Source organism: Larimichthys crocea, chromosome XIII (assembly GCF_000972845.2).
Source record: "Larimichthys crocea isolate SSNF chromosome XIII, L_crocea_2.0, whole genome shotgun sequence".
NCBI classification, from domain to species: Eukaryota; Metazoa; Chordata; class Actinopteri; family Sciaenidae; genus Larimichthys; species Larimichthys crocea.
This window is the reverse complement of record NC_040023.1, coordinates 14,893,124-14,902,496: the sequence shown is the minus strand read 5'-3', so window position 1 is coordinate 14,902,496 and position 9,373 is coordinate 14,893,124. Positions and strand designations below refer to the sequence as shown.

At 40.5% G+C, this 9,373-nt stretch overlaps 1 protein-coding gene across 3 annotated transcripts in view; it reads left to right on the top strand.

Moving 5' to 3' along the window:
* Positions 1 to 6: 6 nt before the first annotated feature.
* Positions 7 to 9,373, top strand: part of cacng8b (calcium channel, voltage-dependent, gamma subunit 8b) — an 18,169-nt gene continuing 8,802 nt past the window's right edge. For 2 of the 3 annotated variants that reach the window (XM_019253441.2, XM_019253440.2), the window contains exon 1: positions 7 to 184. The gene's annotated coding sequence lies outside the window, so the exon portion shown is untranslated. Of the gene's footprint in view, positions 185 to 4,474; positions 4,533 to 9,373 lie in introns of those variants that run through there. The other variant, XM_019253442.2, reaches the window with a different exon arrangement.

Sequence of the window (9,373 nt, the reverse complement as noted above, 5' to 3'; positions counted from 1 at the left end):
AATCATCCCCCTTTTTTTCTATTTATTTATTTATTTATTTATTTTTCTGCCGTTATTTAGCCCATCCACCGTCCACCCCGTCTTCTTTTTCCCTCCATCTCCTTCTTCTCTTTGGGAGTGCGACGAGCTGCGATATATAAAAAAAGAGAAGAAAATAATAATAATAAAAGAAGAAGCCTGCAAGGTAAGACCTCTCTAAGCTTCTTTTAAATGATTATGACTATTACTGTTGATTTGTTACTTTGCAGCTTAATGGATCACTGTTCATCCAGTGTAATTTACACGCCACATTGATTTGTTTCACGTTGCCTGCAACTTAGCCCACTACTGACAGTGTAGACTTTACAAAATAATGATAATAATTCTCAGACTGATTAAATGCTGAATGATCATTTTCCCACCTATTTCCGCGGGCCTATAATTAGCGACTGCAACGTCTATTATGCAAATGAAAGCCTTATAATAGCTCGTTTGAAGCTCTCCCTGTATCCGCACCGCAGGTGCTGGGACTAAAATATGTGTTGTCTGTGCAGAAATGGTCTCTCTGTGGATGTCTTAACGTGTGATTTGTGTCCCAGTCCACTGAGTTTTCTCTGTGCCGGCCGCTTGATGCTAGGCGTCCATTTTCCACCGTGTAGCCCATGCAGGCAGGGTGATGTGTGGAGCTTACTCTATTAATGAATGCACCGCAGTCCGCATCACTATACCTGAGCTTTGCACGCTCTCAGCCCCGTAGCTCTGAGCTTGTTTGTGTCTAATCAGTGGTCTGCACAGTCTCTGCAGCTGGACTCCTCACGGTTCAGGGCCAACATCTTAGCTTCATGTTGGACCTGGGCCACATCATGTTATCTGATGCGTTATGAGATTCATTTTCTATTCAGCCCACTGTCTCCTCTCACTGGCCAACCTGTGCTCTGACAGATCCAGAGGTAAAGGGCACCAAACATCTGGCACCCTATCAATCATTCATTTTTTTTTTTAATCACTGCTCTGATTATATCTGGGCTAAAGGTGGAATGAGATGTCTTGAATTGGAGATGCTACAGGAGTGTGCACTGCAGCATTCAGGAGTTATCGTGCACTGTTAAAAAAAAGACAAAAAAACAAGGTAGTGAGTTATACCTGTCTCTCTTGGGGCTGCAGACTGTGACAGCACAAGTCTGAATGTTCCCTCAGAGGTTGTAATCGTCTGTTGGGAAATAACCAAATGTGTTCATTGAAGTTAGTGACTCTAGCACAAGCTTTTCCCCTCTGAGCTGAGCTTTTGATTTAGGTGCTGCATCTCTTCAGGAGGGGGGACTGGCCTTTAGTGCCCATCAGCACCTGCTCCTTTATGGCTGTAATGCAGATCCAACTTGTTTCGCTCTCACTGGATGTGGGCACAGGGACTTTTAAGTTCTCATTTACATGATCACCCTGGATATATGGGTGGTTACTGATAGTTAAATAATAGTTTTTGGTTCATGTCATAATTAAATGTGATCAGTATATATAAGATAATTGTGAACAAGATCCTTAATTGCACAGGTAATTAATTGCCGTTCTGTAGATGCATCATAAAACATGTTGAGTTCACGTACATTATTTAAACTGTAGTTTGTAAAATAACTTCACATGGCAGCATAAATTATAAGTTGATTGGTTACACGTTAATGTGCAACTATACATAAAACATTTTTCCAACAGTGACAAGAGAAAGTGTCATTCCTTGCAGCATAGTGCTGCCATCGATCGCCTACCTCTTCATCGATAATCAGTAAATCTCTGAGTGAGGTATGGCAGGGTCCGCCATCTGTTGGTCACTCCCACTCAGCCCGTCCACCTCCCACGTGTTAAACGCCGTCTGTACTATGTGTGTGAATGCATATGTGGCCTTGATGATCATCTCTGCGGATTTTGGATTACTTTCAAAACCTAAGATCTGCTGTTTACGCTGTAAGGTGACTCATTGCAGTCAATACTGGTGCGTAGCCCACACAGGCTGTAGTTGTTTTTTAGCGCTGGCCAAATCATAATCATCTAATACTTGAGCGGTCCAGAACTTCTGAATGTTTCCGCTTGTTTTTTGTGTTTGCTATTTCGGTCTAATATCATAACTGATTTGGTGATCAGGTCCATTCATCTCCTTGTGACTCTGTGTCTTTCTCTGAGGAGAAGCAATTTTGCAACGATCATCACATCTGTCATGTATTGTTCAGAGGATCAATGCCTTTGCTGCAATTTTCTTGATGGTCTACTAGAGATTTCCAGCCCTCATCAAACGGAGGCTCAGGAGGAAACCCAGCATTGTATGAGAGGCAGATCCCTCAATTTAAATATGATATCAGGGTCCTGCTACAGGTCTAATTATCAAAATATAACTATTAAGTAACATAACTGTGTTTTTTTCTGCACCAGTGTCAGTAAAACAAACTCTTGTGTATTTATTGTACTTGGTACATGAAGTAAATCTGAACCTATGATTGCACCTAAAGGAGAGAAAATCAAACACAGGCTTCAGGCATTTCCTGATTCAGTACACAACATTACTTATAATTCCAGTGAGCAGACGCTTTTATCCAAAGCTTTCTAATTGACTCCTGTCTCAACGGCTGTGACCCATGCATCAATTAACCTCAAGCTTTGGTGTTTTTAAGTGCTTTGCTCAAGTTAGAGCAGCCTGTGCAAGCAGCCTGTGATTGAACCACATCGTGTCAGTGATATATTGTAGGCGACCTGTCTGTGCAGAGGCAAGCAGCGTAAACACACAGCAGACACAGTGTTAGCATGTCTGACAGGCAAGCGTGCTCACTGGACTGGACGGTACACAACATGGGACCTGTGACCAAAGCCTCTTTACTCATTGCAGCCAGCTGCAGAGTTGTGTGTCTGTGTGTGAGGCTCGTTGTTATGTATATTATATGAAAACAATACAGTTCAGACCATTTCAAGGATTTTTAGTAAGGTAGTAAGGAGAGTAAGGAGAAGGTTTAGTGTTTCACTAACAAAAAACTAAATTAATGACATAACTGTAAACGATAATTAGTCGATTAATCAGTTCATACACAGCAAACAACAACAAATTTAATCTGCTTTTAATCATATTTCAGTCTTCATCAATTGTCATGTGTCGTCAACTTCTTTCACTATTGAAGACCATGAGATTGAAAGTCACTGAAAAAGCTAGTAGGTGGACCTTGAGTTGCTTTCTTGCTGATCATCAGATGATTAAACTGACACCACTCTCTTCTCTGTAGGCTAAATATCACCTGAAGTTGATTATCTTAGCTTAGCATACAGACTGAAAACAAAGGGGAACACTAGCCAAGCCTTCGCCTGAAGCTAACAAAATCCATCTGCCAGCAACTCACACACGAGGCATGGATGCAGGCAGCTGATCCTGTTAACTCAGTAGCAGTTAATATAACCTGTGCTTTCAAACCCTGCATAACCAACTACATTATCACACAGATATTATCACAAAGTTAATATGCACAGAGTGAAAGTGGTACTGCAAAGATGGAGTCTGTGTAGAAAGGAAAAACTCAGCTTTCCATGTCCCATGTATTTGAGCCGTATATATGTAACACGTTATATCTCACTATGTAGAAATGTAGAAAGAAGCTATGTTTTTACGAGGAGGTTCATGATGAAACTTTTTATTGATAAGACAAGACTACAGGAAGTCACTGCCAGCTTAGCTTCAGTGTGTATTTGTGAATTTCACAAATATGTCAAAATATTAATTTCATTTTTGTTTTTAGCTTCTCTGAAACAATTAATTTATATTATTTTGACTTCTCAGTTATGAGGATTTGCTGTTTTGTATCATTGTAAATTGAATATGTTTGTGTTTTGGACAAACAATTTGAGATTATTTATGATATCTTACAGACTAAATGATTAATCAGCAGCAGAACTATCTCGACAGGGCTACTTTCTTTTTTTGAGGAGCTTTGATATCTGCAAATATTCACTTGCTTCACCAGTTAATTCCCCTCTCTTCTGCTGCACTTTTATGGCAGGATAATAAACTAACACACTTTTTTCTATTTTAATTTAAAGGGAGTTAAATCTGCTGCCAGAGACTACCTTACTCTGTAAACTGGGGTGAATCTCTATGCATGTGTCTGGCTGCACGTGCGCATGTGTTTAAGCATATGTTCATGAGTTCAAGAGCGTCCGGTCATCCAGAGACACTTTATTTTGGGAGCCTCTTAGACCAAGGTGTTACTGTCATTGCCTCCTCAGGCTGTTCTGCTCAGACAGGCTTGGTCACATGCAGTCTGAGGTTCTTGGTGAACTCTTCGCTTAATGGCAGTGCTGTTACTCTTTGAAGTGCCTTTTAAAGATGACCTATTTTATGATTTTATTGTCATCATTTTGACAGTTGTGAGGGTTTAAGGCTGCATATGTACTCGCATGCCAGGGGTTTTTGTTTGCGTGTTGATCTTTTTCTGTGCACCTGCGTGTAGGTCTGTGCTGGCATTCATGTGGAGATGTGAGTAAATGTTGGTGTGTGCGCAGCTGTGGGATCTCAGCAGTGAGCTCAGGTGTGTATTTCTTTCCCACGATTAAGGAGAAGAATCATCTCAGCTACCAACCATTGCTGTTCTGAATATGTTTTCATGTTTTCTTAATGTTCACCGCTGCCATCCAACACTCAGAATAGAATACGCTGCTTGTATTTTTAGAGCTGTCATCATAAGTAGGCCTGGTGCATTTTTTTTTCTTCTGGTCAAGCAATCAGCATTAGCTTATGTCATTTTCACTAAGTACATTGCAGTCTCTGCAGTGTGACTCGCTGTAGTGTTTTGTATCTACACTGGAAATATTCCCTCGTGCCCGCACAGGACCATTGACGTTCACATGTATGGAACGTATTATGGATGTCATCATTTATTCAACAAGCAGTTTGGTAGTTGACTTATGCAATGAATAACTAATGGAGGAGCTGCTACAAAATTCAAATCTCCTGTGTGATTTATGGCTGCATTATTGGAGCCACACTCATTGGGTGTGCTTATATTGTATATGAGGTATTCTGTCATGCTGGGAATGAGTCACACAGGTAGATCTGATCACATCTGAGGTTTTCTGAAGTGAAGGCCCAGTCCCATAATGGTCCCTGTAGCAGCTAGCTCCCAAAGCTAAGCTCTTGGCTTGCTTTTGTTGCTGCAGAACATTCTGCTGCAGCTAATTGGCCTCTGGCTGGCCCAGAGTCCTATGAGTGTTGCAAACATACTATAAAAGCATCACTGTGAGGATAAGTTAGCTCAAACATTTACTCATATTTCTTTTTTAAAATCCACCCACATTTTTACCAGTCCTGCCAAATTTGTTGCCATCAGGGACTGGATGAAAATTAGCGAGGTGGAGAGGAGGCTCAACCTTATGTTTCTCTTTGTAAAATGGCCCATCAAGGGTTGTTAAAAGAGTGCAGCACTGATTTAGCATCGCACTCATTATCAGACTCGTGATGGACAGTTTAAGAATCATCGATATCAAAATCGATGCAGCAGAATCAGAGATATTGTGTTTTCTATTCCATGCTTTCTTTTTTGTCAAAACCACTGACAGTTTAAAGAATGGACGGCGTATCGGTGACGTCACCGAACAGCTGTTTTGAAGCTCAAAATCTGTGGCTCTGGCCGCCACCATGTTGGCAGTCCTGACTCATCTGCCTCCAGGCTGATCTAAAAATCGGCAAAGACGTGGATCATAAGTGGACCTAAGGCGGGCTGAATGACGCCTGGGTGCTCAAACAAGCCATCTGTAATGGCACCCACCTGAATTAAAACAGCCACGCTGTTAATTATGGATAACTTTAAGCTTTAATATAATTTGAACGGGTGAAGTAAATAGAAATTTAGCCTCAGTACAGTTGTCATGAACGGGGAAATTAGCTTTAGAGACCAAAACTGTTTTTTGTACCAGACTGTAAACATGTTTATTTCTGCTATGAAGTTGGACATTTTAACATGGGGGCTTCTGTAGCCAGCCTCAAGTGGCCGTTTGAGGAACTGCAGTTTTTGGCACTTTCGCATTGACTTCACTTCACAACCATGAAGGTTGCCGCTTGGTCAAAACCTCGCACTTGAGTTACCTACATTACCCACAATGTAACTCAAGCACACATAAGGAGCAGGCCGCAGAGATCTGATAACTTTCTTTCTTTTCTTTTTGAATGTCAAACTTGTAGTCTTCAGCCCCAACAACGCTGAGTTAAGCGACATCACTTTGCAGCAAGTCTGCAATTTATCACCCTGAAGCCACAAAATGTTTCACACAACTTTTTTTTATATCTGCAGTCGTACTTGGATGTGTAAAATCAGAGTTTTTTTTTTCAACGTTTTCTTCAAAGCCTCTACAACACTGCAATCACAACATGTCACTAAATTAAATTGGTGCAACTTGATTAATTAATTGTGTATCCCGATTTAATTTTTAATACTTAATGTAACTTTTATTGTGTGTAACCAATGTTCACATGAACAAGTACACCTTTAAGGTCTTTTTGATGTAACCATTAACTATAATGAAATGAAAGTCAGACACAAAGAAAAAATAAAATACCCACCCTTATTTTGACCCCTCTCTCCCCCCGTAATAATTTTTGTACAGTCCCTTATTCGACCCCAATTAGTTTAACTCTCACACTTTGTTTCTTTTTTCTTACCCTCTTGTTCTTTCACGCTCTCTTGCTCACATTCCCCACGTCCGCCTTTTTCTTAATTATTGGTGCAGAATAGAAATTACAGATAATTAAATGACAATTATGATCTCCTACACAGGGGAGTTTTTGCTAAGGGGAATAACTTAGTAGGTTATTGTAAGGTCATTTATTAAATACTTTGAGTCAAAGACCACACACATACATACGCACACGCATTAGATACTGCGTTTTTTTTTAGGCCTTGGAGATAGTGTAATCCCTTCTGGACATGTATTTTCCTCAGGGAGAGGCAGTATGTTGATAGGGTTGGAAGGTCATACTATACACACACACACACAGACACACACATACACTTGTTTGCTCGCACATATGAACCCACAGTGTATAAATAAACCACACAGCGGTGGTGTCATTTGACAGTTTACATAATAAGGAGCCTGAACGCAGAGATACGAGGCTAACTGTCTAACTGAGGGGAGCTGAGGGGAACATTACTGGGATTCAATAAGATTGGACTAGACCCATCCTCAGATGCACTGGAGAGGAAATGTGCACACACACACACACAAAAAAAAAACACACACACACACACACTCAAACACACAACACACCGTCTCTCCTTCCATCTCTGCTTCTGTCTCTGAGGCAGCTCTGTTTTGGGTCTCACAATGCAAACAGGATGTAACCTATTTTGATCATGGTGCCATATTGCATCATCAAATATTAACAGACTTGACTGCACTGCATTATGTCTGCTAAATAATGTTTGTTGAACAATGTGTGCTCCTTCGTCATATCTTCATATTTTTTTCAGCAGGAAGAGACACAGACGGAGATCTTACTTCTCATTTTCTCTTCGCTAACTGATGCCGTGATGTCTTTATTCTTAAGAGTGCACGTGCATGTGTGTGTGTGTGTGGGAGCATCTGTGTCGCCGTGGTCACACACAAATCTATTGATAGAGCATTAGCACACTGTTCGGTCTGTACGTCCGTCTGGCTTTTTAGAGTCGACACACATGTTAGATGATTTGAAATATCCCCCCCTCATTTCTGCCTCTTTCTTTCCCATCTCTGTCCTCTCTCTCTCTGCTGCTTCGCTCTCTCTGCCTCTTTCCTCCCTCTATCTCTTGCCTGCCCCTCTCCTTTTCCCCCCCTCGCTCTATGCTGATCCAGACTTTGGAATTCAATGTTGCTATGGTAACAATGTCGGGTTGGTCCTCTCTGCCTCCCCCTCTTGCTCCTCTTATTCAGGCTAGATGCAGTACAACTCGCTCTGGAGTCATTCTGTCTTCAGCCTGTAATACTGTCACTTCTATAATTCCTCTGATCTGTATTGAGTCCAATATGGATTTACAACCTTTAAATAAAGCATCTGTTGTATTGAATGTAGAGTTGAATCATTTATAGTCCATTGACAGAAAATTAATCTACAACTATTTTCAGACTGGCTCAATCATCTAAGTCATTTTTCAAGCAACAAGACGGAGACATTGTGTGGCTGCAGTTAGGCACAGTGGTGTGTTCAAGTGTGTGAAGTTAAGCAGTTCCTCAAATGGCCACTTGAGGCTGGCTACAGAACAAGTCAGTCTCTATAAGCGCCCATGTTAAAATGTTCCCAGCAGAAATAAACATGTTTACAACCCGGTACAAAAAACTGTTTTCTCCATAGCTAATTTACATGTTCATGACAAATGTTTAAATTATATTAAGGCTTAAAGTTATGCATAATTAACAGTGTGGCCGCTTTGATTGACATGTAGGTGCCATTACAGATGGCTTGTGTGAGCGCCTAGGCATCATTCGGCCTGCCTCAGGTCCACCCATTCGTCAATTTTTAGAGCGAGGCAGGAGTATTATGGCGGCAGATTTTGAGCTTCAAAACAGCTCTTTAGAAGCCTGTTGGTGACATCATGTATATGGCGTCCATTCTTAATATTGTCAGTGTGTTTACTATGTTCACCATCATAGCTTTGCATGTTAGCAAATCCTAATGGACAGCTGAGGCTGTTGGGAATTGGTTTGGCAGTTGTTTGGTCAAAATAAAAGCACAATATAATATAATTTTAACCTGAACATGGTGCTAGATGAAGAGTTAAGGGATCACAAAGTGAGTGCAGTTAATCTTGAGAGGGAAATCACTGTCTGTAGCAAATTTCACAGCAATCCATCCAATAGTGATTGAGATGTTTCTCTAAAACTCAAAAAATGTCAATGTAATGATGGCGCAAGAGAAACAATCCATGGTTCAAAGTCACTAGGATTAAAGCCTCTGAAGACCGATGAATGTCTGCACAACATTTCATGGCAATCTATTCAATATTTGTTAAGATATTTCAGTTTGACAGACTGATGTTGAGGCAAGCCGCTAGCGTGGTTAAAAATATAAATAAAAATCCCCCAGTTCCAGCTTCTCAATTGTGGGGATTCAAATTGGTTTTTTTTCCAACTGTCAAGAAGCCAAAGATTTTCAATTTACTCTCATAGGAGATGAAGAAAAGCAGCAAATTCAACTACAACTGAGATGCTGCATGATGATCATGTTTTGGTATTTTTACTGTAGTTTTGCTTGAAAATGTCTCAACTCAGGTGTTGCTGAATAATCATATTTAACTGATTAACTGACTAATTCTTTTAACTCTAAAACAAACAGCAAATAAACGATGAGGATAAAACTGAAAAAGCTTAAATCAGAAAAATCAAAAAATCAGCATTAAAT